General features: G+C 40.2%; 1 protein-coding gene across 4 annotated transcripts in view; it reads right to left on the reverse strand.

Annotated features, from left to right (window-relative positions):
• Positions 1–15154, reverse strand: part of CCSER2 (coiled-coil serine rich protein 2) — a 186406-nt gene extending 171252 nt beyond the window's left edge. For all 4 annotated transcript variants that reach the window (XM_045783491.2, XM_045783492.2, XM_045783494.2 and 1 more), the window contains exon 1: positions 14924–15154. The gene's annotated coding sequence lies outside the window, so the exon portion shown is untranslated. The remainder of the gene's footprint in view (positions 1–14923) is intronic.
• Positions 15155–26600: the final 11446 nt, after the last annotated feature.

Raw genomic sequence — 26600 nt, forward strand, 5'->3', positions numbered from 1 at the left:
TATATTTAACCTATACTCGCTACTGGCCAATCAATGCAAGGAACAGTTCAGTGACAAGAAAATACATGTCATAATATTTTAGGCAGAACTTTGTTCCTTATTATCAAAGAGTCTTTAAGTAAAATTATGTAAGGTAAGAATATTCAACTTAGTAAACAAATTAAAAACTAATAATTTTACTGTGAAAGGCAGCATTTTTTAAATGCTATAATTAATCTTGCCGAAGAATGTATGATTAAATGAGAATATACATTAAGTACTCCAAAAACAAAATTATAAAGCAGATATGCATCCTTAAGCAAAATGACTATACGTTAACATTTCAAACGTCCCAACTATCAAATGCTAAAACACCAAATGCTTAAAAGATACTTCTGAACTTGTAAAATTAACAAAACTTAGTTGAGTCCCTAGTAGGTTCTGACATTCTTTCAGCACTTAGGGCAGAACCCAGAGATTCAAATCCAAACAACTCAAATCTCCTTCCAGTCCCTTAGACATTAGCTCTTCCTCTGTTTCAAGCCTAGTACTGTTTTTAGATCTATTTGTGCTTTATATCACGTCCCTCCTGCACTCCTGAGAGCTTCCTGATACTTGGCACATTTTCCCTGTGTGCTGCCCAAAGTTACTGCTCTGGACTCATCTTGAGTTGCCCAAATACTCCAGCCCCATCTGGAGAACAGTAGGCAGCCAGCTCAGCCATTAGATCCCTGGCAATGGTGAGCATGTGCCTCTAACCATCCTCTTCTGCTTTCTCCAATTAATGAAAGAAAGAATACAATGTCTCCTACCCAGCTGGGTACTCCATCTACATCCTTTCTGTCTACTTTTCTAGTTCCCTTTATTTTCCCAACTCATAGAATATAATGCACATGTCGAATTTATTGGGGGGGGGGGGGACAGAGGTAGAGAGAGAGAATCCCAAGAAAGCTCCACACCAAGTGCAGAGCTCAAAGCAGGGCTCGACCTCACAACCCTGAGACCATGACCTGAGCCAAAATCAAGAGTTAGACACATAACTAAGCCACCCAGATGCCCCGCACATGTCAATTTTTAATAATTCTCAAATCCATCCTGTCTTCTTCAACACAACTTAATCTAGACTTTTATCATCTCTGCCCAGTATTCTAGCATAAATCTCCTTAATTCCCTTCCTTCAGCTTCCTCTCCTTAATCCACCCTTTATACTTTTCCCAAACAAATTATAAACCCGATCATGTCACTCTTCAATTTAAAACCCTTCAATGCCCCCCCCCAAAAAAAAGGCGTTAAAACAGTACTAACAACAGCAGCTGGTACCTATTGAGCACCTGTGTACCAGGTACCTGCATTACCTTATTTAAATCTCATAACAATCCTGCAACATAGGTATCTTTATTATTCTGATTTTGCAGATTTAAGGAAATTGAAACATGGAGAAATCACATTGTCTATCCACAGACACACAGATAGTAAGCAAGTACAGCTAAGATTACAAAGGCCTTCCAAATATGGCTTTGGTATTCCTTTGCAGCTGTTCTCTCCTACCACTACCCAATAAACCCTGCCTTCCACTCATGTCAAACTACCCAAGGATCCATTCCCAAACTGATCTTTCAGGACTCCTTACTACAGTACACACTACTCCCTTAGCTCAAAATGCCACTCTGGTCTACGTTGAGAACTCTCTCTGAAGCCTTTTTCCTTTCTTTCCTCCACAGAAGAACTCCTAGCCAGAACAGTATAACCCAAAATGACACACACACCCCATTCTCAACTTCAGAATGCTACAATACAGAATGCTCAAATAGATTTTCCAAGGTAACTTCTAAGTGAGAATCTAGTGCTAGCCTCATAAACCCGAAATTCACTGGAAAATTAATAAAGATCAACAATACAGCAACAGCAAAAGCTAATAAAAAGACAATTAATAACTTGGCAAAATATTTGCAATATATAAAATTCAATTATTTAAAAATATATGTTAACTCATTCAGAATATAAGCGACTCAAGTATGTTATCTAAAATTTAAATTAAAAAAAGGAAAAAAGAATATAAAGGACTCAAGTTTTAAAGTACTTTCTTCTGCAAATTTGACTTCTAATGTTACAAGCAAGACAAATTCTATCTAAAATCTATTAGCAAACCAAGAAAAAATTTAAAAAACTAAAGAGTTCTTCTTTGACTATATCTGAATTCAGAAAATAATGACTTAATACTAAAGGACTTGTGCTTATGAAATATATTAGATGACCTAGAGGTAGTAAGTATGGTACCACATCTGTAGCATCAGCACATTAGGCCAGTATCTTCCAGGAACATGCAAGAATGGTATCAGGAGTCTCTCCTGGGTACTAACTGATGGTTAAACAACATCTCTTCAAAGTACTACTCAAATATGTTAGCTTATAATTCCCCACACTAAAATTCTCACTTTTGTCTATTCATAGTCTCAAGATCCTTCCATAGTTAACTGCTCTTTAACTGGCATTTGAACACAAAGCACCAAACGTTACTTTCGAACTTATAATATCTTTTCTAGTTCATTAAGAAAATGTCCTATAAGATCACTTCTGGTACTTGTCCCAGCCAGACCTCTGTCTCCCTATATCTTTCCTTGCTTTTTCCCTTTAATTCTTAGAAAAAAAATTCTTAATCCTTAAGCAAACTTGTACAAAGCATAAATTATTTAACAATACCATTTTATAGAGATACTAAGAAACTGACCTTTAATGGATACACAAAGATTAATGGATTTTTTTTTAAGATTTTATTTATTTATTTGACAGAGAAAGACAGTGAGAGAGGGAACACAAGCAAGCGGAGTGTGAGAGGGAGAAGCAGGCTTCCTGACAAGCAGGGAGCCTGATGCAGGGCTCAATCCCAGGACTCTGGGATCATGACTGAGCCGAAGGCAGACGCTTAACGGCTGAGCCACCCAGGGCCCCTGAAGACACAAAAATTAATCCATGGTTGAGGTGCTATTCTAGGGTAGCAGACACAAAATTATTTTGCCTTTGGCATTCCTCCAGAATGCAATCAACATGCATTTCTTATACAACATCCAGGATCAGGCAAAAGACTTACTTTAAAGGGACTTTTTACAATGGTCTACTCAGGATTATAGAGCCTGGCCCAAGGAAACAGTAAAGGGAATGGAGAGAGAACAACTCCAACAACAGCAGGACTTCCCAGCTAATGGAAAATGAGGGATAGGAGACCAGAAGTCAGGATGATTCCCAGGTTTATAATTTGAGTAACTGAGTGACTGGCAGCATCATTAACCAAGATAGGAAAATGAGGTGAATACACGAGTCTGGAGAAAAACACATACTTAATTTTTGATGTTTTTAAGTTTCAGGTTTTCTGCTAGACAATCAGGTGGGCATTCTAAGTAGCTCACCTAAGGACTGGAGTGCTCAAGAGGAAAACAGGGCTGAAGAAATGAATACAAAGGAGATAATGAAAAATAACCTGTGTTCCAAGAAAGCATGACAGAATGAAGACAAAAAGGCCAGACTGAAAACCCTGGGAAACACGAACATTTAGGGATGGGTTCAGTAAAGACAGCTGAGAAAGAATAGGTAAGAAAGAGAAACAGGAGTGATGTCATGAAGGCAGAGAGGGTGTTACGAACATTGGCATGATCATCTAAAAGGTTCACACTAGATTTAACAACTAGGAACTACATCCAAGTACAGATACAATTTCAGTAAGTAGAAACATCCTGATCCTGGATGTTGTACCAAGAGTAACAACACTGCTGGGATGGCAGAATGGCTCAAACAAGGCAAAAAAGGAAAAGTATGAAGTGTTTTTGGAACAGAATGTAGAAGGGTTTTGCTGGAATGGAGAGTTCATGCAGGAGAAGAAAGAAAGTCTGGGCCAAAGCCTTTGCATTCCAGATTGTATTCTATTTTGGATTTTATTCCACAAGCAGGAAGAAGAAAGACTAGTAGCTTTTTTTTTTTCTTTTAAAGACAACGAATCAATCTGATGACAGGATTCATGATGAACTGTAATGACAAGAGAGGTAAGGCAAGACAAACTATTAAGCAGTCTTAAAATTATCTAGGGCCTGAAAGAGGTTGGTAGTATCCAAAGTAAGAATTAAGGAGTATATAAAAGAGAGATGTTCTCTACTCCCGATGTGCCCTAGATATTCCACTATTCCTATATTACTATACTCCTCATGTACAACAATAATTTGTAGACTGAGACCTTCTCTTATTCAGCCTCTCATCACGAGTACTAACATATCAGGAACAAGGGAAATGGCCAAAAAATGTTTGCTGAATTAGAACAGAACTCAGTAACGGTAAGATACAGAAGTGAGACTTAAAAATACTACACAGAAACTTAAGTAACTTACAAGACAATGCTACAGAAAATACTAATGTAGAAGTCAAGATCAAGTTTAAAATGAGTTTAAGATATGTTTAGGGTAGAGAGGGTGAGTAAGGATAGCCAAATAGAAACATCGAAGAGAAAAAATTGAAACCACAGAGGAAAAATATTCAGATATTCAGACAAAAAAAAGATTTGAGATACATAGTGAAATCAACAAATCTCATTATTTGCTCAGAACAAATATTTAATAAAATATTAACTTCCTAAGACACTTTGTATGTGACTCTGTCTTTAAGAATGCTATCTGGGGGCGCATGGGTGGCTCAGTTGGTTAAGTGTCTGCCTTTAGCTCAGGTCATGATCCCAGGGTCCCGGGATCGAGCCCATCATCAGTCTCCCTGCTCAGCGGGGAGCCTGCTTCTCTCTCTCCCTCTGCCTCTCCCCCAGCTTGTGCTCATGCTCTCTCTCTCTCTCTCAAATAAATAACTTAAATCTTAAAAAAAAAAAAAAAATTGCTCATTTGTATAATCTTTACAAATTAAATTGATGTAAAAAGCCCAACCAAATGGGTCAATCAAAACTGGGTCAGTGTTGAATAATCGTCTGCTTTACTCAATCATTCATTCAACAAAAATTTATTGACTGACTCTAAGTTTGGTGTTGAGGCAAGTGAGACCAGCCATGACAGCAAACAGATTAAAATACAGCAAATACTACAACAAAATAACTGCAAAATGTTACAGGAATACAGGTAACAGAGAATACAATGGAGGAGCGGTAGAGGTGGCATGGTAAAAATATGCCCAGAAGGTTTCCTAGAAGAGGAGACTTTTATTTGGGTTTTTAAAAAGACGACCTGATTTAGCAAAGTATCTAAGAAGTTGGATGGTATTCTGGAAAAAAGGAGTATTACATGCAAAAGCATAGAGATGTCAAAGAGTTTCTCGTCTTCATAGAACCATGACGGAAGATAACGGCCACATCAAATGGATGACTTTCTGTACACCAACAGCCAATATGACCACTATCCTGTGATAAGAAACATCAGATATGCATTAGAACCCAGTAAGGAGCACTCCAAACCCCTAAAGCGGAGTGCAGGTATAGGCAGGAGGTAGGCTAGAAGCAAAAAAAAAAAGGTGTCTGACTTCCGTAGACAATAGAAAGCCACAAAAGATTTTTAAGCAACAATAAGACCTTATCAGATCTGTTTCAGAAATTCAAAAGTCAGTAGTATGGATAAGTGGCTAAGGGAAGAAAATCTGGAGGGAGACCAATGAAGAAGATTAAAAAGCAACTGCAGTAATGCTTCAGCACTAAATACTGACAACTACTTACTCAAACATAAATGAACCACAGAAGGAGGCATATAAAGTAGTGTAACTATAATATGGGCTTTCAACATAAGTTTCTGAGCTCATCTCAAACATCAACTCAATAATCAGAAGCAATTACAGAATAAGTGTGGTCAGGTACATTAGAAAAAAAGGAAAAAGAATGGCCATCAAATCTTTCTCTTAAAAATACTTGACTTACATTTTAAGAAGTTTTCTTTTTAATTAAATAATTTTTTTTCCTTTTTTAAAAAGCATTTCACAGTAAAACTACCACATCGGACAGAGATTACCAAAACAGAATTTAGAACCACAGGGCATGCACTGTGCAGAACTGCTGAGAACGATAAACAGGGAAAAGTTACCAGACAAAAATAGGTTAGCAAAAAACAAAACAAAACAAACAAACAAAAAACCAAAAAACACAATCTTTATTACTTACGTATAAAACCTAGTTTTGAACTGATAAAAATTCATCAAGTTGGGGGTAGGAGGTTCTCCTTAACACCTCTCCCCACTAGCCACTGTCTTAATTTGAAAGAAATAGGTCAATACATAATGACGTATATATGATAATGACAGACCCTGGGTTCACAAATTAGGATTAAATTAATTTCATTTATTTTTCAAAGAAATAGCTCCTTTATTTTTTTCTCTCTCTATTGGATCATTACATCAACTAAAAGCACCCATCTTTAAAAAAATAACAATTCCTTGTCTCCACATCCCCTCTAGCTATCACCCTGTTTTTCTCATCTTCAGTTTATAGCAAACTCCTTGAAAGAATTAGTTGTTTCCAATTCGTCTCCTACAGTTCTCTTTTAAACCCCCCTCCAATAAAGTCTTCATCACCACTAATCTGCCAGGAACTTGTTACAGTCACCAATGATTTTCATACTGTTAAATCTAATGGTCACATCCTAGTCATGGATCTAATAACATCTGACACAGCTGTTCACTCAGCTGTTCACTCACTCCCTCCTCCTTAAAACATTTACTTGGCTTCAGGGATACCATTCACTCTTAATTCTCCTCCTCCTTCATGGAGTGCTTCTTACTCTTATTCTCTTAGCTCTAGCTCTTCCTCTCCCTCTCCCTGTCAACATTACAGGATCCTAAGGCAAAATCTTTGGGCTTCTTCTCCAGCCACACTTCCTTCCTAGATTATCCTAATTCAGTTCCCAGGGTACTTAACACACTATGCCAATGACTGGAAATATGTATCTCCAGCCCACACCTCTGGCCTGAATTGCAGACTCACGTATACCTCATTGTCTGGACAATCATTATCTCCCACCTTGAATTGCTGCTGGAGCCTCCTGAATGATCTCATTATACCTAGCCTCAGATATTCTGTACATAACTGTTGAGAGGTCTATTTAAAACAAGTCAAAACCTTTCAGTGCGGGGCGCCTGGGTGGCTCAGTCGTTAAGCGCCTGCCTTCAGCTCAGGTCATGATCCCAGGGTCCTGAGATCCAGCCCCACATGAGGCTCCCTGCTCAGCGGGAAGCCTGCTTCTCCCTCTCCCACTCCCCCTGCTTGTGTTCCCTCTCTCGCTGTCAAATAAATAAATAAAATCTTTAAAAACAAACAAACAAACAAACCTTCCAGTGCTTCCCACCTTCAGAATAAAAGCCAAAGTCCTACTGGCCTACAAGGCCATATATGATCTATCATGCACCCCTCTCCCAGTACCACCTATGGCCCCCCCACCTCATCTTCCACTAATCATGCCCCTCAATGCTTCCAGTGATCTACTTGCCACTCCTCAAATAAGGCAAGCATGATTCAGCTACAAGATATTTGCCCTCATTTCATCTTCTTCACTCTCCCCTAATATCTGCACAGATCAGATCACAATCTCACTTCTTCCATATAACTGTTCAAATACCATTCATCATTGCAGCCTTCTCTAATCATCTTATATAAAACAGCACCATCCTCCTTGCATGCTCTCTGCCTTATTCTGCTTTTTCTCCATAGCGCTATAATCAGTGACATATTGCATATATACTTGTTTATTTTCTGTATCTTGTCATTAGAATTAAAGTTCCACAAGGGCAAAAAAATGTGTTTTCTTTACTGCACTATTATTAGCAAGTGCTCAGTGGGTATTTCTTGAATGGATGGATGGCATGAATCAGGAAAATCTAGACTCAGGATCTGGTCTCAAAGCCTGGGTTGAGGAAATTTATTCTGTAGAACTTCTCAAGTCCTGGGAAAATGCTGATTGCCAAAAGCAACCATGAAATGAAAAAAATAAACCTGAAAAAATTTTTAAAAATAAAAGGAAGAATAAGAAAAAAAAAAAATGGCCATCTCTGCCTCCCCACTCCCTGGATATGTTTCCTATAACCTGGCCTACCAACTCAGACCAAAATATCACCAGACCAATTTTACACTTAAATAGCTGTTACAAATAGTTCCTCCTTTCTAAACTATGATTGTCAGAGAAAACTGTAACTGCCAACCCCAACACTGGCTGCCAAGACATAATGGTCAGAGAAAGCTCTCAAATTTCCCCAAAGCACTCAGGCTGCAACCAAATACCATTAATATGATGACAACAAAATTCAAAGTACCTTCTGGTGTCTGCCTAAGTTAGCCATCCCTAGTGTATTCTCTAGGGGCTCTGTCATCAAGATTATGGTATTTTGGTATGGGGGGAGGGGTGTGTTTGAGGAAGCTGGGGGGAGGACAGAGAGAGAAAGGAAGAGAAGCAGGAGAGAGGGAGGGAGGGAAAGAAGGAGGGAGGGAAGAAGAGGCTGGGAGGAGAGGGAGAAAGAGAAGGAATGGGAATTAAGTCAAAGAAACAGGGCCTGAATTTATTTTTTGTATTTTAAAGAGAGGTAGACTGCCAGGGAATGGAAAGCATCTACTAAGCTATACGATATCACATTATAGAAGGACCAAAACCCTGAGACATCCAGCATTCCTCAGCTAAAAAGCTGTCTTGCATCTCCCATTCCCACACATAGAATTGAAGATACAGGGTAGGGGGCCATGACAAATTGGACAGTTGGGAGAGGTGATTGGGGTGAAGAGAGTGGTAACAACTCAGAAAACAAGGAAGAGAAAAGTAACTACCCATTTTGTTTTCTCTTTTCCCCTTCCTATTGTACTTACCAAGTACAGAAAACAGCCAGATGAAAACTGGGAAGAAGGCAGAGAGTGAAGAGTAAGGATGCTCTGAAACAAATAACAGCAGAAGAAATCAAGCACAAATTCCTTCTCTAAGTGGCTCTTTGAAAACCAGTCATATGAAGTAAGTTAGAAACCGACCAAGGAAATTTAAAACAAGCCCCCACACCTTAGATAACTATAGAACTGTATAAAGAGAACAGAGATTCTTAATTATTTGGAATGATGGTCCTGGGGCATGTTTAAGATAAACAATCCTCAAAGATGATCCAACTATATTCAAACTGATCAACATGGAAAAGTAAACAGGTGAAAAACTTCAGCTTTCATTGATCCAGTCTTTAAGAATCCTCTGGCTTCTCAAGGGTTCTAAATCTCAAAACAACCAATCAGAAGTCTTGAAAGTCAGAGAAGTAACTGGGGGAACATTCTGCAATCAACTCAGCAGGGAAGAGCTGAAAACTCACAGATTACCCCTAACAAACTCTGATTTGCCAACACACTTAAAAAGGAAGGAGGGTTCTGACTGGTTGCTCTCATGGGCTGAGTCACATCCCAGCATCAGCACCACCAGCACATGTTAGAAGCTAAAGAAGCAGGAAATCACAGGATACTCTGAGAAAGGTACCGGAGGAAAAAGTAACAAAGTAAAGACGGCTAAGCCATATATAACTGCTGGTCAGAAGCATATCACACTAGGACACAACAACCAGAACCGTTTGTAGCCTGAAGTGGCATTCTGTATTTACTTTTGTGCTAATACTTCCCTCTCAAACTCCTCCCCAGTCTGGCACTGACTGACAGCCAATTTCTATAGCTTCTCTTCCTCCAGGCACTCTTTGATTTAGGTGATTTGGTGTTTCCCACCCCCAATTCAGTCTTCTGCCTTCTCCCTGTATTAGCTCATCCCGTATTAGATCATTCCTTCTACTCAGTCCCTGTCCTTGAAAAGCACATAATCCAGTGGGGTAAGCAGACGTGTCACTAGATTAGATGCAATACATCACACAGTCAATCCTATGAAAGAAATATAACAAGGTGCTGGAAGCATGTATTCATCTGTCATTACCCTACTCCATATCTTCCAAATCAACACTCCAGTTTCCCACTCTCTTATAAATCAGTTACTAAGTCCTGTATCTTTCCATAATATCCCCTGATCTCCAAATTCACTTTGCATTTCAGGCTTCATTTCTCAATATGACCTATTCAGCCACTTCCTATCAGAAACAATTCAATATATTTCCACACCACCACATCAGCCAACTCCCTAAAAGCCATACCCTATCATCCCCTTGCTTTGAAACATCTAATATCTTTCCAATGCCTACAAGATAAAGTTCAAATCCTTAGCATAGAAAAGAAGATAATACAATTCTCAAACAGAGCCTTTTAAAAGTAGGCAGACTGAGCTCCAGTTCCATGGCTTACCAGCTGTGTTACCTTTGGCAGGTCCCTTTACCTTTCCAAGTTTCCTCATTTGCAAAGTGAGGATATGAAAACAACCTACCCATGGTTGTTACGAGAATTAAGTAAGCAACTCCATGCCAAGTACCAGCACAGTATCTAGCATTCAATCAATGTTAACTACTATCCTGGGATATCTCATCTATCTAGAATGCCTCACTTCCCAAAGGAAGCAGACAAACAAAGTTTTACTCTCATATATTTTAGAATGATTAACAGTAAGAGTTAAATCAGAAATGACCTTCTGGTTAACCATGAACCAACAAAAACTTCAATTAACCAAAATTTGCTTTCCTGAAATTTTTGTCTGTCAAAATTTACTATAATTTATTTAAAAACAAGTACCCATTTATTTAAAAAAATAACTAGATTAGTTTTGTTTTGTTTCCTATTCAAGTTCAGGAAGGAAAAAAGCAGCTGCTTACCAAAGGAAACTCAGATATTTATAGATTCTCTATTATAGTATAAAATCCACCTAAACTAAAATCAATCCCAACTGTATATATAATTTTCTAAAGCTATATACATAAAACAAACTCTAGAAGCTTAAGAAACTAAAAGTGTATATCAGATAGATGGTAGAGTGACATTCATTCTTAGACCTCATGATCAAAAGATGAAATCACAAAAATTTTTTGTAAGTCAGTGATTTTAATAATTTTAAAAACTGCCAAATCCACAATAATAACAACAAAACAGATTAGACACATATTTTAAGAGATTCATATATTTATGATGTTAAGTGCCAATGAAAATTGGTAGAAAGACTCCAATAAATTTATGGGCAAGAGACAATTCATACAAAGGAGAAGGCAAAACTAGAAAAATACTGCATTTGCTTTTCTATTGTGGATAGTGATGTTAGACAGTAGATACCTTTACACCTATTTTTAAAAAACAAACTTTTTTTCTAAGATTTTATTTATATTTGAGGGCAACTCCCTCTCCCTCTACTGTTCCCTCTGCTTGTGCTCTCTCACTCTCTCTGTCAAATAAATAAGTAAATAAAATCTTAAAAAAAAGATTTTATTTATATTTGGGAGAGAGAGAGAGATAGTGAGAGAGAGCATGAACAGGGGGGAGAGGGAGAAGCAGGTTCACCACTGAGCAAGGAGCCCGACGTGGGGCTGGATCCCAGGACCCTGTGATCATGACCTGAGCTGAAGGCAGACGCCTAACTGACTGAGCCACCCAGGCACCCCTAAAAAACAAACTTTTAAAAACAAAAACCTATAAAAGTATGATGAAACTAGTCAACTGAACTGCAGGAGGCAGTATAAATCAATAAAAAAAACTTTCAGAAATAAATCCGGCAATATTTTTCAAAAGTGACAAAAACCTTCATACCCTTCAACCTTGTAATTCCCCTTCCTGGGTCTTTTTAGCCTAATGTAAAGAAGCAAAACAGCACAGCTATATGATAACTGCATTAATAGCAAAACAAGAAATAACTTGGATGCCCAACTATTAAAAGTAAGTAACTCCATTTACTGTAACATTGTATAATTTAAATGTACAAAAAAATATAGCAAAAAGAAAACACTAAATATGAAAAAAAATATTAAATATCACATTTATGCTTTGATTATAGTATAAAATCACATACATATGGTGAGAATTTAATGAGAAGAAAAACTAAACTTTTTTTTTTCTTATTTCTTTCATCATTAAGTTGTTTGTAAAAATAAAAGCCTGTTGGAGTTGATCAGGCCCCCTACATTAAGTACACATTTCAAAACTGGCTTTTCAGAGACATAAAACCACAACTGTCCATTTTTTCCCCAAAAAAAACCTATCACAGAGGAGTAATCAGATAGGCTCTTCTCACATAGGGACTAGCCATACATGTAATTTTAGCCATGCTACTAGCCATCTGTAACCTTATTACATTAAAATCTCATTTTACCATCAAAACATAACTGTATGTGGCATCTCCATATGGGAAGCAGAAGCTACTTGTTATGGGGCACCTGGAGAGAAGGCCCCAAGCATTGAGGTTAAAAACTATCCAGCCAATGGAGTAGTGAAGGTCAGGTTTCTCCCCTATCCCCAAATGAATAATCATGTTTCTCACCACTCAAGGGCTCTAAGTTCCTAAGAGTGGCAGCTAAGCATTCATGGAGGGAGAAAATACAAGCTGATTTGTTCTCCCTCTGAAAATTGGCAGCTTCCTCATTTTCCCCAAAAGCACCATGAAATAATGAAAAATACACAAGCATGAGGTCAGAAGATGTGGGGTACAACTGACTCTAAGCAACCTCAAATAAGGCACTTTTCTTTCGAGCTTTAGTTGCTTAATGGGTAAAATTTTTACAGTTGAACCAAATAATTTATTAATTCCTTCAAATTCAACATTCTATTTATAGACCCCTTTACTAATACATGTCTATGACTCTCAAAACCTTCCACTCAGATTGTAGAACAATTATTAAGACTTAAAATTAGGAAACTGGAGGCAAAGGTAAAATAAAGATAGTAAAATCGTATCCCATATCTGTCCTTTTCTACCTGCATGACCTTGGGCAAATTACTCTGCCTCAAAATAAAGTCCTAAAATCAACGAAGCAGCAATCCTTACTGGCCATGCCTTTTTTAGTTTTGCATCATCAAATGTATTGGTTTTTTGCTGTCATAACTGGGGTTTCATTCCCAACCAGTAACAATTCTGTGTTCTTGGATATTTAAAAGTACCTTGCATACCCATCTTTTCCATGTTTTCTGATACTGAAAGAGATAGCTAACAAAGTTTGACTATGTTAAACCTATATTCAGGATTAAGAGCATTCCTCAAAAATGTAGTCAATAAATAGTTGAGTACCTGTGCGACGTTAACAGTATATGTTAGAGTTGCAAAGGCCCTTCCCTGAAGAAACCCAAAAGTCTTATGGAGACAGACATATAAACTAATCATTACTAACTGACAAATGCTAAACGCAGAATATATGATGCGCTTTTGGATCAGTCAAGACAAGGGGGATAAGATATCTGGGCCATTTTCAGAGGTGATATTTTCAGTAGGTCTTGAAGAGCAAATTGTTTACTAGGCAGAGAAGAATTCTCAACAGAGGGAACAGTGTAAAACCACAAAGGAAGATGTCGTTTTCAGAGAACTCTTAAGTAGTCTTTGTATGGAAAGGCAGGCAAAGTGGTAGAAATGAAATCAGAAATACAAGTTATCAGAAATTGTGAAGGACTTTTACTTTTATCAAACACAGATTATGTAGAGTCACTGACGGACTCAATAACCTATACTGAGTCATCGATGGAAGCAAAGTCCCCTTTCTCTAGCACACAGTCAAAGGAGTTGAGTCAAAGCAACAAACAAAAAAAATGCAGGTCTCAATATGGAAATACAGAATAAATGGCTGGTTGTTGCTGTTGTTTTAAATGGAGAGTTCCTGCTCTTAGAATGGGTACTAGCAGTTTCTTACTATGGCAAATTAATACGACACTGAAGTGAAAGAGTATGAATTATGGCTAAAGGATTCAAGAAAGTGTGTGTTTTTTACCTTAAGATTCTTTGAAGTCAATGTTGTTGAGAACACCAAAGAAAACAACAAAATAATACTAAAGAGCTATAATAAATCACAAGAGGTAAACAGTAGTCTAAGCAGACTGACTTCAGGCGAAACATTCAGGAATGTTTAAATACTTACCATATATTGATTGCACATAAGACATGTTTTGTGCAGAAGGGTATGTTAAATTCCTTTTGGTTAAGGAAGAGCAGCCACCACTAAAATCTTTAGTCTAAAAGATGATGAGGTTTTTTTAACTGGGAAAATTAATAGGTTCCATCATATTTTAATGCTCAGAAAAAAAGGAGAAAAGGAATGCCTTCTCAAATGGCTACTCTCAAAAGACTAAAGCTCAATTTTTATCTCACCAATGGGAGCAAAATATCCACATTGCAAAATGGGACCACGAAGAGTCCCTGCATCAGTAATTTCCACACTGCTAAGGCCTAGTCTTGCAACTGCAAGCCTAACTGGCTGGGTAGCCTACAAAGATGAATTTGCAATTATTGAAATGCAAACTCAAGCTCAGCCACCGACGAATACCTCAAAGGAATCATTCTTCCTTTGACTTTGATTTAAAAAAAAAAAAGTAGGAGCATAAAAAACAAATATATGTATAAAAACAGCAGATGTCAAAAGGAGAGAAGCAGCATCTGAACCTATGGCAACGGTGTGGTCCACCAAAGTTTGATCTCAGGATGTGTTTTAGGGTGTGTCTTTGTTTTGGCCCAGTAATTAAAAAAAAAAAAAAAAAAGAAACCGTCATTCGGGGCACCCGGGTACTTTCCCCTGTCAACCCTCACAAGCATCCTGGCTCTGAAATCACTGGGTAACTTGGCCTCGCCCTGATTCCTCCTGAGAGAAAGGCACAGTCCCAGCGCCTGAGGCCCCCGGCGCGCCTGTCACAGCCCGGGGGCGGGGGGCGTCCGGCCTCCAGGCTCCACTCCTGCCCCTCCTCAGGCGGCTCGCGGGGAGCTGGAGAAGGTGCCGGGAAGGCGGGAGGCCGGACAGCGTCACTGCCTCACCCCAGGTGCCTGGGCCCGAGACCCACCGCGCCCCCCTCCCTGGACTGTCGTGGGCGCCCGCCCAGCCCCGATTCCGGCCCCGGCTCCCTCTCGACCCCGACTCTCACCGTGCGGAGGTCACGCTGCCTCCTCCGCCGCGGCCCGGCTGCGGGCCACCCAGTGACCTACAGGCCCAAGGACCGCAGGTGAGGCGAGGGGACTGCCCGTCACATCGCCGCCGGCCCCGCCGCCGTATCCGCAGCAGCCAGCATCGCCTCCGCGGCCTGAGGGAGCGCCTGACTCCAGAGACACCGCACCCCCTCCCTCGGCCTGCGCCCGCCCTGGACTCCGCCCTCCAGGGCCCGCGCACCGCGCGCGCGCAACCCCGCCTCCGGGACCCCCGTGCGCAGGCGCAAACCCCACGGGGCCGGGCTCCGCCTTCAGACGCGCCCCCGCTGCCTGACTCCGGCCTCAGCCCACCTCTGGCCCCGCCCCCATCCCGCGCCTGCCTTTCCCAGGCTCCGCCCCCAACTCGGGACCCGCCCCCCCTCCCCCCCATCCACTGACCTTGCCTCTCTGCCCCCTGACTCAGGTATCTTCTAGGCTGAACCCGTGAAGCCGGCCCTGCGGCTGACCTCAGCCTTAGCTGGCGCCTTGGACTAACAACATTTGCTGCTTGACCACGGTCAAACTTGTCAACTCCACCTCCTGACCCCGAGAAGTTAATAGTCTGAGCTTCAGGACTGACATGGGCTCCTCTCCCACCTTTCAGTGGCGTGAGGATCTCCATCATTGTGTCCATCCCTGTTCCCTGCCCTCCCGTGCTCTGGGGCATGCCTGAACCACGCACCCAACCCACCACACCAAAACACCGGGCCTTGCTGAGGCTGAGGGGAAGGAAGAGGCATCCTCAAGTGCTGAGACTTGCAGCATCTCCAAGGCACCATCAATCTGGGCTCCCTTTGCCAGGAATTGGTTCCTACTCTCCATTGGAACTTCCATCACCCACAGGCCTTCTCCCGTTCCTTTCTCTCTCAGTGGCTGGCTCCGCCATGAGTGCTAGCCTGGAGGTCTCTGAGGTCTGAGTGTTAAAGTCCGCAAGCTGCACTTATGTGGCAAATAGACTAGCTGCTCGCTGAAATCCTTGTGGGCTGCACTTATCAACAGCTCTATTGCAATAAATAACATTTAAGGACAATTCTATTGTTTATTAATGGCTCTTAAAAACAAAGTATACATATTTAGGGGAAAACCATAAATATATATCCCTTAAGTATCTTAGAACTCTGTAACTCCTTTCGTCTCTGCTTTTTCTCAGGTCAGGACTGTCCAACATTTTAATTAGCTCTGTGTTTTTTCCTCCAGATTTGAACATTCAAATTAGTTTTATACAGTATACATTTTCTTATAATTACACGTTTATCATTTTTCCTTATTATTTATTGTATTTCATATTTGCTCGGGGATCATACTCCATTTTCTTGAGCTATATCCTTTGAAAGTTATTTTTAGTTGAAGCCCATTAATAGTAAATTCTGTTAGTTTTTTTTAGCATGAAATATTTTATTTCATTTCATTCTTGAATTTAACATTAAGCTGGGGGTAAAGTTTAATGTGAGAATCTTCTCAAACATTTGATGTTATTATTCTACTGTATTCTAGCTTTCACTGTTGCTGTTGATAATTTTTGATTGATTTCTTATTGTTTTGGGGTAAACTGTCTATACACTGGGGATGTTTTAAGATAGCTTTGATTTTAACATTTTGTAGTTTTATTATTACGTGGCTTACAATGGATTTCATCTTATTTATATTGTGCAGTGTTTATTGTGCTTCCTAAAACTATAAATTGAAGTCTATCATCATTTCCAGGTGAAAAAAGAGAGAGAGAATGTATTTATTTATTTATTTAAAAAGATTTTATTTATTTATTTGAGAGAGAGAGAGCATGAGCACAAGCAGGGGGAGGGGCAAAGGGAGAGGGAGAAGCAGACTCCCAGCTGAGCAGGTAGCCTGACCTGGGGCTCCATCCCAGGACCCTAAGATCATGACCTGAGCTGAAGGCAGACACTTAACCAACTGAGCCACCCAGGTGCCCAGAGAGAGTATTTTTTAAAGTCCATCTTTTCCTCACTGATTTTGATGCAATTTGATGTTTGGGTCCAAGAGTGAATGGTAAGAAAGAATTCTTGAAATGTTTTTGGTGCAAAAAAGGTGGTTTTATTAAAGCACAGGACAGGACCCCTGGGCAGAAAAAGCTGCATTTTAAGTCTGAGGAATGACTGATTATAAAGGGTTTTTTATCCTATGGAGGGGGAAGGTGAGGCTCCAGGAAATGGAATCTATAGGTTCCTGGAGGTCTGGCTATTATTAAGATTGTGTTTTTCTTGTAAATCATTAAGACAGTGACAAACTGAGAGTTTCATGTCCTGCATGACTGTGATCTTTATCAGTTGACCATTTGTTTTTCCTTTCTTTGTTCTTGGGCAGTCACGAGTGCCTGAGGAATATCACACATCCCACTGCCACCTTGAATGTGTGGGGGGTGTATGTGAAGTGTCAGTTTGCCTTTTGTTATCTCCTCATTTTTCCCCCTGAGCAATTTTGACCCTTAAATTTTTAAGATCGTTGAAGGAAGAAGGTCTTATCTTCTGTAGCTTCTTTCTGCTGAACAGGGGCAAAGAGATGTCCCTACTTTTGGGTCAATATCAGTCAGGGCATGTATAGGGGACTTATGAAAGGTGAAGGCAGCTGAGTCCAATGTGGACTCTGTGGGTGGTAAGGACCATCTATCTATGGGAAGTTATTGTAGGGATGGAGTCTCAGCACCAAGTGGAGAAACTTTGAAAAAGGCAATATATTAAAGTTAAAATGGCTATAAGAATGAGAAGTCCAAGAAAGAGACCATAGTCCTTCCCCAAACCAGGGACTTAACCAATCATTGAAAGAGAGGGAAGGATTTTGTAGAGTCTTAAGTTGGGTATTCATATCTTTTAGTAGTCCTGTGACATTTTTGTGATAACCTGGGATATATATACAGAGCACTCTGTTTTAATAATGCCACACGTAGCTCCTTATGCAGCGGTTAGGACATCTAAAGCCATTCTATTTTGTAGAACCACTTCGTGCATTTGTGTGACTTCAGTATTAAGTAAAGAGATGCTGTCTTGTGAATCATTGAGTGACTTCATGGTATACTTATTAAGGGCTTAGATATGCCAAATTATGCTTTCTAATCCTACAGATGGAACAAAAATGGATACTAAATGGTCATACCATTGAAAAACAGATCGTGTTCATCTTTGTTTTAAATTGGAAAGATTAGGGGCACCTGGGTGGCTCCATCAGTTAAGTATCTGCCTCAGGTTATGGTGCCAGGGTCCTGGATCAAACCCCTCATTGGGTGTCTTGCTCAGCAGGGAGCCTGCTTCTCCCTCTCCCTCTGCCTGTACCTCCCCCTGCTTGTGCTCTCTCGCTCTCTCTCTTTCTGTGTCAAATAAATAAATAAAATCTTAAAAAATAAATAAATTGGGAAGATTAGCCAGGGTACTGATGATGTGCACATGAATCCAGGCCAAACTTGAGGTGCAATGGCCTATCCACCCTGGAGGAATCTAGGGCCATAGGTTAGTTCCCACATAACCACTGGGTTCCATTTGGAGCTAGCCAGCCGATTCCAGGTCGCCTTATCCAATCAGTAGCAAACCAGTCAGTAGTCTGGAGTATATGGCTTGAGAAGATGTTTCCAGTGATAGCCATCCTAAATGTCCGGTGTTATTTTGGGGTATAAAGATTTTCCCCTCATGATTAATAAGCCAGTCCTATGCATTTTTGAATATCCTCGTTCCTGGTTATGTGAATGTCTTGGTCTGAATAGACTGGAGTTAGGGACTTTATTGGAATCAAGACTGGTATGACTTGATATTTATTTTGTGCTGCCTGCTTGGCTGCACAGTCTACCAAATTGTTTCCTTTAGATTCTAAGGTCATATCCTTTTGATGTCCTCAGAGGTGAATTACAGCTACCTCCTTAGGTAGGTGTATAGCCTCAAGAAGCTAATGATTTCAGGCCCATATTTGATTGGAGAGTTATTGCTTGATAATAATCCCCTTCCCTTCCAAATTGCCCCATGGGCATGTAGCACCAGGAAAGCATATTTGCAGTTGATATAAATATTAATTTTTAGACCTTTTGCCAATTGAAGAGCACAGGTAAGTGCTATTAATTCAGCCTTTTGAGCAGAAGTGCTTACTGGAGGGGCTTTTGCTTCAATGGTCTTAGTTAAACTATAGCATGTCCAGCTTTTCTTTCTGCCTAGTCATGAAGCAGCTGCCATCTGCACCTGTGGATTGTAAACCAGTTGTCATCTGCATTTTCAGTAGGAGAATCCTTCAAATCTGGTCTGCTAGATCAGATAAACAAGATCGATAATCTCTGACCAGTCATGTTCTAGCATAGAAGTATGATGTCAGGTACAGGCATAAGGATAGCTGGGTTAAAGTTTGACAGGTTTTAAATATTATTTTAGGTGTGTCTAAATGCATAGCCTGGTATTTAATAAGTCGGCCTCCCATCATCCATTGGTGGCCTTTGGTCTCCAGGACACTTTGGACCTGATGTAGAGTCATCAATGTCAAAGATTGTCCCATAGTAAGTTTTGAAGCTTCTTCTACCAGGAGAGCTGTTGCAGCCACTGCTCAAAGATAAGCTTGCCACCCCTGTGCTACATTATCAAGTGACTATGAAAAATAGCCCACCGGTCTGTTTCACTTCCTAATCTCTGGATAAGAACTCCCAAAGCTTTGTCCCTGTTTTTCTGTTACATATAAATGAAAGATTTTTCTAAATTTGGTAAAGCCAAAGCTGGAGCTGAGGGAAGCTTAGCTCTTAATATTTGAAAGGCTGTCTGCTGGGCTTTAGCCCAAAGTTTCTTCATCAGGACCTTTAATTGAATCACACAATAGTCTGGCTAAAAGCCCAAATCCAGAATCCACAGGCAGCAAAAACCTGCATGCTTAAGAAAGTACGGAGTTGTTTTTTTCATGACCAGGGGTCCTAGATCTGATATAGCCTTTTTCCTGTTAGTAGACAGGGTGCAGTGACCTGGTGTTAGTTCATATCCCAAATATTGTACTTTCTATTTAGACATTTGTGCCTTTTTAGGGGAGAAGTGATACCCTCTGTCTGCCAAGAAACTAAGTAAAGTTATAGAATTACTATCAGATGTTCTTTTGTGGGACTACAGATTAAAATATTATCCACATATTGAACTATAGTCCCTTGAGAAAGGGAGATAGCATGGAGGTCTTTACTAAGTGCAGCCCCAAATAGGTGAGGATTATCTCTAAATCCCTGCAGCAAGACTGTCCAAGTTAATTGAGCAGCCTGTGAGCTTAAAAGTGAGGCCCATTCAAAAGCAAGTAGCAGTAGCCGCTGTGTTTCTTCACTTAGAGGAATGCAAAAGGTGTCTTTTATTTTTTTTTAATATTTTATTTATTTATTTATTTATTTATTTATTTGGCAGAGAGAGAGAGGCCATAAGCAGGGGAAGCAGCAGGCAGAAGGAGAGGGAGAAGCAGGCTCCCCACTAAGCAGAGAGCCTGACATGGGGCTCAATCCCAGGACCCTGGGATCAGGACCTGAGCCGAAGGCAAGACACTTAACTGACTGAGCCACACAGGTGTCCCAAGAAGGTGTCTTTTAAATCAAGTACTGTAAACCAGTTGGCATCACCAGGGCCCTGGATGAGAATAGTATATGCACTTGGCAGTGTCGGACAAGTAGGCACAACTGCTTCATTGATAGCTCTTAAATCTTGTACCATTTGATAGTCCCCATTTGACTTGTTTGCTGGTAAGATTGGAGTGTTATAAGGAGATTGACAAGATTTTAAATTACCGTGTTTGAGAAACTTATCATGTAACCCAGCTTTTGCCTCAGGTTTTAAGGGGTATTGTTTTTTATGAGGTATAGTGGTTGAGTCCTCTGACATCATTTTAACTGGTTGGGGCTTTAGGAGCCCATCCTGGGACATGGAAATCCCGGACCTGTGGATTTACTTCCTTCCAGATATTAGAAGGAATATGGGGGTAAGGTTTTAATTCTCTGGGTGTTAAAGAGAACATGCCATCCATCCTCTTCTTTAGTAAGAGCAAACCGGCTCCCTAGTTTGTACATCAAATCTCATCCAAGTAATGGAGTGGGACAAGATGGAAAGACTAGAGAAACATGAGTGGCCAACTGACGTCTATATTTACAAGTTAGAGGCATTCATTGTCTGGTGGCACATTTTATTTTATTTTATTTTAAAGATTTTATTTATTCATTCGACAGAGAGACAGCCAGCGAGAGAGGGAACACAAGCAGTGGGAGTGGGAGAGGAAGAAGCAGGCCTCCAGCGGAGGAGCCTGACATGGGGCTCGATCCCAGAACGCAGGGATCACGCCCTGAGCCAAAGGCAGACACTTAACGACTGCGCTACCCAGGCGCCCCTGGTGGCACGTTTTAGTTTATCATTCTATGCCAACAACTTTATGGTTAGAAAGACAAGTAGGGCCAGAGTGCTGAATAAGAACAGAGTTAGTGGCTCCTGTATCAATAAGAAAATTGATACACTTACCTCCCACATCCAGGATAACCCAGGGCTCAGTCATCTTGATATCAAAGGGAGTCAGACCAGCCTGAGGGCCCCATCAGGCCAGATCCTCCAGTTCCTGCTCTTGGGTGGGGAAGTGAGTTCCTGTCTTCCTCTTTCTCTGGAGTTGAGGACAGTCTCTCTTCCAAGGTCCTTTTTTCTTACAGACAGGACATGGCCCTGGTGGAAAGCCTTTGTTTGGACATCTTTGCTCCAGTGTCCGAATTTGGCCACACTCACAGCATGGGGTCTTACCTGACCCTTTGTCTGATACTGGCAGTTTCTTTGGCCCTTGGTTGGTCTGGTGTTGTGGGGAATCTGCAGTAGCAGCAGCCAATATTTGAGCTTGTATTTTATCTTGCAATTTAGCTCTCCCGTCCTCTTCCTGCTGTAAGGCCATACCTCTATTATAAAAGATTCCAGTAGCTACCTCTCGTAGGTGCTGGGTGGGGGTTTGAGGACCTAAAGTCATTTTAGTCATTTTTTGGCAAATGTCGGGTGCCAATTTATAAAATGTGTGTTTAGTATAGTTATTCCCTCCGGTGAGATTAGATCCAGATTTATGGATGGTTTCTCTCAAATGACCCTGAAATAAAGCTAGATTCTTGTCAGCTCCTTGAGTAACTTCCTGAATTTTATCAAAGTTTACAGGTTTAGAGAATCCTTTTTTCATTCCTTCTATTCAACAGGAGATTGTGGTCTCGTCTTTCCTTTTCCCTCTTTTTGGTAATTCCTGTGAGATTCAGTATTGGGAACAGCAGTGCCCCCTACTGGATAATTATCTCTATCTCCGGCTGCCAGCTCCTCAGCAAATTCTTGAGCCCCTGCCCAGATACAGTTCTTTTCCTCAGGGGTGCAATAATGAATTAATATGATGTATATATCTTGCCAGGTCAAATCAAACATAATAGATAATTGTTGAAAGCCCTCCATAAATTGAGAAGGGTTTTTGGAATATTGTTCTAATTGTTGTTTTATCTGAGTCAGGTCTGCCATGGAGAATGAGACATGGACTGTAATTGTGCCCATTTTTCCATTACCAACCTCCCTAAGAGGAGGCAGTCCAGATTTAGGTGGAGCTGCCAGATGATAGGGGGTTCTGCTCCTGGTATATCCAGCTGGGATGGGAGCAGAGGGGTCCTGGGCTTATAAGGAAGAAGGATAGCAACAGAGCCTGTGTCCTCTTTGTTTGGACTGGCTGGTGATTCCTCCAGTAGCCCAGGTATATTAGGAGGAATGGGCCTATTTAGACAATCATCATTCAATATGTCCAGAGGGGGGGTTATTAACTTGGTTGGTGGTTAAACACATTCTTCAAGAGGCCCTTAGGTCAAGGTCCTGATTCAGGGACATGAAGGCCTGGACATAGGGTACCTCAGTCCATTTGTCCTGCTTTTTTGCAGAAGAGTTCTAACAGATAGATCATATTGAAGCTTAATGTCCCACTAATGGGCCATTTTTCCTTGTCTCTTAAGGAGTACTGAGGCCATGCGGTGTTACAGAAGATCAGCTTTTCCTTTGTTAAATCTTGTAATCCAAATTGATTCCAGGGGGTTACAAGGCATCCCAAGGGAGAATCCTTGGGAACTGAAGAAGATCCCATGTTCCTAGAAAAGTAGAGAAAGTCCATTGCCAAAAAAAATCCACCCCCAACTTCCAGGTGGCATCCCATGCAGGATATATCAGAGATTCCTGGTGTCAAAGAGACTGGAGGCATCCCTTGAACAAAATTGCTACAATCACCACCCTGACTTGTAGGAGGGACGTGGGTGTCCCCCCCCTCCACTTCCCCATTGCATCTAGGCTACAAATGGTGCCAGTGAATGGACCAAAATGTTATGCTGTGCCATGAAGAACCTGCCATTTTTAACCCAGGGAAAACACACAAAAAAGTTTTACAAGTAACCCAATTTAAGTAGTTAGTGGGAGACGTTAATGGAAAAGAGTAAAGATAAAAATCCACCATGATCTAATCAACATTTCAACACATGTAGTCCTTACACCCGACTATTCTGGGAAACAGTCCCTGTTGGGTTTTAAGTCAGTTGGGTAGTGGTTTCAGCTGGCTCCAGGTAGAGGCCAAGGTGGTTAGACCAGAGATGTGAAGGGGATCACATTAGACCAATGAGGAGGAAACTTCCCATGAGAGTCTTAAGATTGGCAGCTGTCCTAGTGACTTAGGTGGCTGCCCTGTGCCCAAGAAAAGACAACTTTGTATAAGGACAGAAATGATGAGAGGGCATCAAGTTTCTGGGTCTTATTACCATTACGGCCATGGTACTAACTTCCAGCCAAAAGGCAGGCTCCTCCTTATAGAGTAACCATGGGCTAGAGCATTGCAGCCTGAGCAATCAACATGAAAGTGTTCCAATAAGACTGTACTCCTTGAAAAGCGCCTGAAATGGAAGTAAAGGAAGAGAAGAGGAAGTACTTACCAAGTTTGCACCCAGGCTCAGAGTCCAGATAAGAAGACCTGAGCCCCACATGGAACACCAAAATGATGAGTTTTGATGTTTGGGTCCAAAAGTGAATGGTAAGAAAGAATTCTTGAGATGTTTTTGGTGCAAAAAAGGTGGTTTTATTAAAGCACGGGACAGGACCCCTGGGCAGAAAAAGCTGCATTTTAAGTCTGAGGAATGACAGATTATATAGGGTTTCTTATCCTATGGAGGGGGAAGGTGAGGTTAGGGCTCCAGGAAATTGAGTCTATAGGTTCCTGGAGGTCTGGCTACTATTTTTTTTAATGTTTTTTTATTATATTATGTTAGTCACCGTACAGTACATCCCTGGTTTCTGATGCAAAGTTCGATGATTCATTTGTTGCGTATAACACCCAGTGCACCATGCAATACATGCCCTCCTTACTACCCATCACCAGTCTATCCCATTCCCCCACCCCCTCCCCTCTGAAGCCCTCAGTTTGTTTCCCAGAGTCCATAGTCTCTCATGCTTCATTCCCCCTTCTGATTTCCCCCCCTTTCTTTATCCCTTTCTTCCCCTACCAATCTTCCTAGTTCTTATGTTCCATACATGAGAGAAATCATATGATAATTGTCTTTCTCTGCTTGACTTATTTCACTTAGCATTATCTCCTCCAGTGCCATCCATGTTGCAGCAAATGTTGAGAACTCGTTCTTTCTGATAGCTGAGTAATATTCCATTGTATATATGGACCACAGCTTCTTAATCCAGCCATCTGTTGAAGGGCATCTCGGTTCCTTCCACAATCTGGCTATTATTAAGATCGTGTTTTTCTTGTAAATCATTAAGACAGTGACAAACTGAGAGTTTCATGTCCTGCATGGCTATGATCTTTATCAGTTGACCATTCGTTTTTCCTTTCTTTGTTCTTGGGCAGTCACGAGTGCCTGGGGAATGTTGCACATATACCACTGCCATCTTGTGGGTAGAGAGTACATGAAGGGTCAGTTTGCCTTTTGCCCTCAATCTCATCAATTTGAGATGCTGCCTTTGTCATGTATTACCCTTACAAATGGAATGGAGTTTATTTCTGGATTTGTAAATTCTGTTTTATTGATCTTTCTGCATATTACTGGACCATTACCAAAATGTTTTAAATATAAAAGCTGTATAAGGTTAACCCCAAGCCTCTCCATTGCTCTCTTCTTTTTTTTTTTTCCCGGAGTTTTTCTGGATAATTCTGCTTCTCTGTTCCTCAAATTTTACAATCAACTTATGTGGTTTCAGAAAAAAAAAGGAAAAAAAAAACACCACAAACTTTTATTGGAATTGGTCTGCATTTATAAATTAGGGAGAATTGACCTCTCTATGAGGTTGTATCTTCCTATCCAGCAACTTGATGTCTTTCCATTTTTCACATTCAGATTTGTGATTTCTTAGTTATTTCACAGTTTTCCTTCTTTAGATATTATGTATTATATTTATGCCTTCGTATTTTATGTACTATAATAAATGGGGACTTCTTTTCCATTATGTCTTCTGTTTCTTGTTTGCATGGATGAAGGTCTTTGGGTTTTATACGCTAATCTGATGACTTTTTTTTTAAAAGATTTTATTTATTTATTCGACAGAGATAGAGACAGCCAGCGAGAGAGGGAACACAGCAGGGGGAGTGGGAGAGGAAGAAGCAGGCTCACAGCAGAAGAGCCTGACGTGGGGCTCGATCCCATAATGCTGGGATCACGCCCTGAGCCGAAGGCAGACGCATAACCGCTGTGCCACCCAGGCGCCCCTGATGACTTTTTTTTGTACCTTACTAAATTATCTTGTTTGTACTACTTTTCTCATTAATTCTTTGCAGTTTTCCAGATATGCAATTTGTTCTCTGTAAATATTCCTGGTTAATGCCAACTCTATATTATATGATAGAAGACATAATGACATTATTTTGTTCATTACTCGAAAAGCAAGTAAGGAGCTAACTTTTGATATGTACATCTACCATAGCACTCTCTCTCTCTCCCTCTCTCTACATATATATATATGTTTGTATGTGTATATATATATATATATATATATATATATATATATATATATATATATATATTTATCATGTTAAGGATATATATATATATCAATTTCTTGTTTACTGAGTGTTTTGACTTAAAAAAAACACACAAATAGTTGTTGAATCCTGTCAAATGCCTTAACTACAACTTGTAGTGGAAATACTTACATATTAATGGACTTTCTAATATTGCCTTCTTTTACATTCTTGAAATAAACCCCTCTAGATCACAATGTATCTTTTAAATTTGCTGTGAGATTCTATATTAAGCTTTTTGCATTGACATTCTTAAGTGAAAATGGTCTGTGGTTTCCTCTTATTGGAATAAAAATCTTTGGAACTTATTCCAAATAAATCTGAAGCTTATTGGAATAAAAACCTGGCAATCCTTATCAGGTTTCGGATTAATATTGTTTGTGCTTCCTAAAATGAAATGCTCTAAGATAATTTAAGTAACAATGGAATTATCTGATCCTTAAAGATTATGTAGAATTTCTTTGTGAAACCATTTGTCTTCTTCATATATTCTTTGTGATTCTTTGTGTATTTCTTCTTGTGGAATAACCCTATAGCCTTTCCATTTCTTTTACATTAACTCGTTTTTTAGATTTTCTGTCTCTCTATTAGGATCAATTTTGGTAAGTTGTGCTTGCCTAAAAACACACCTATTGAATCTTCTAA

This window comes from Ursus americanus, chromosome 6 (genome assembly GCF_024610735.1).
Source record: "Ursus americanus isolate L20-20 chromosome 6, mUrsAme1.1.p, whole genome shotgun sequence".
NCBI classification, from domain to species: Eukaryota; Metazoa; Chordata; class Mammalia; order Carnivora; family Ursidae; genus Ursus; species Ursus americanus.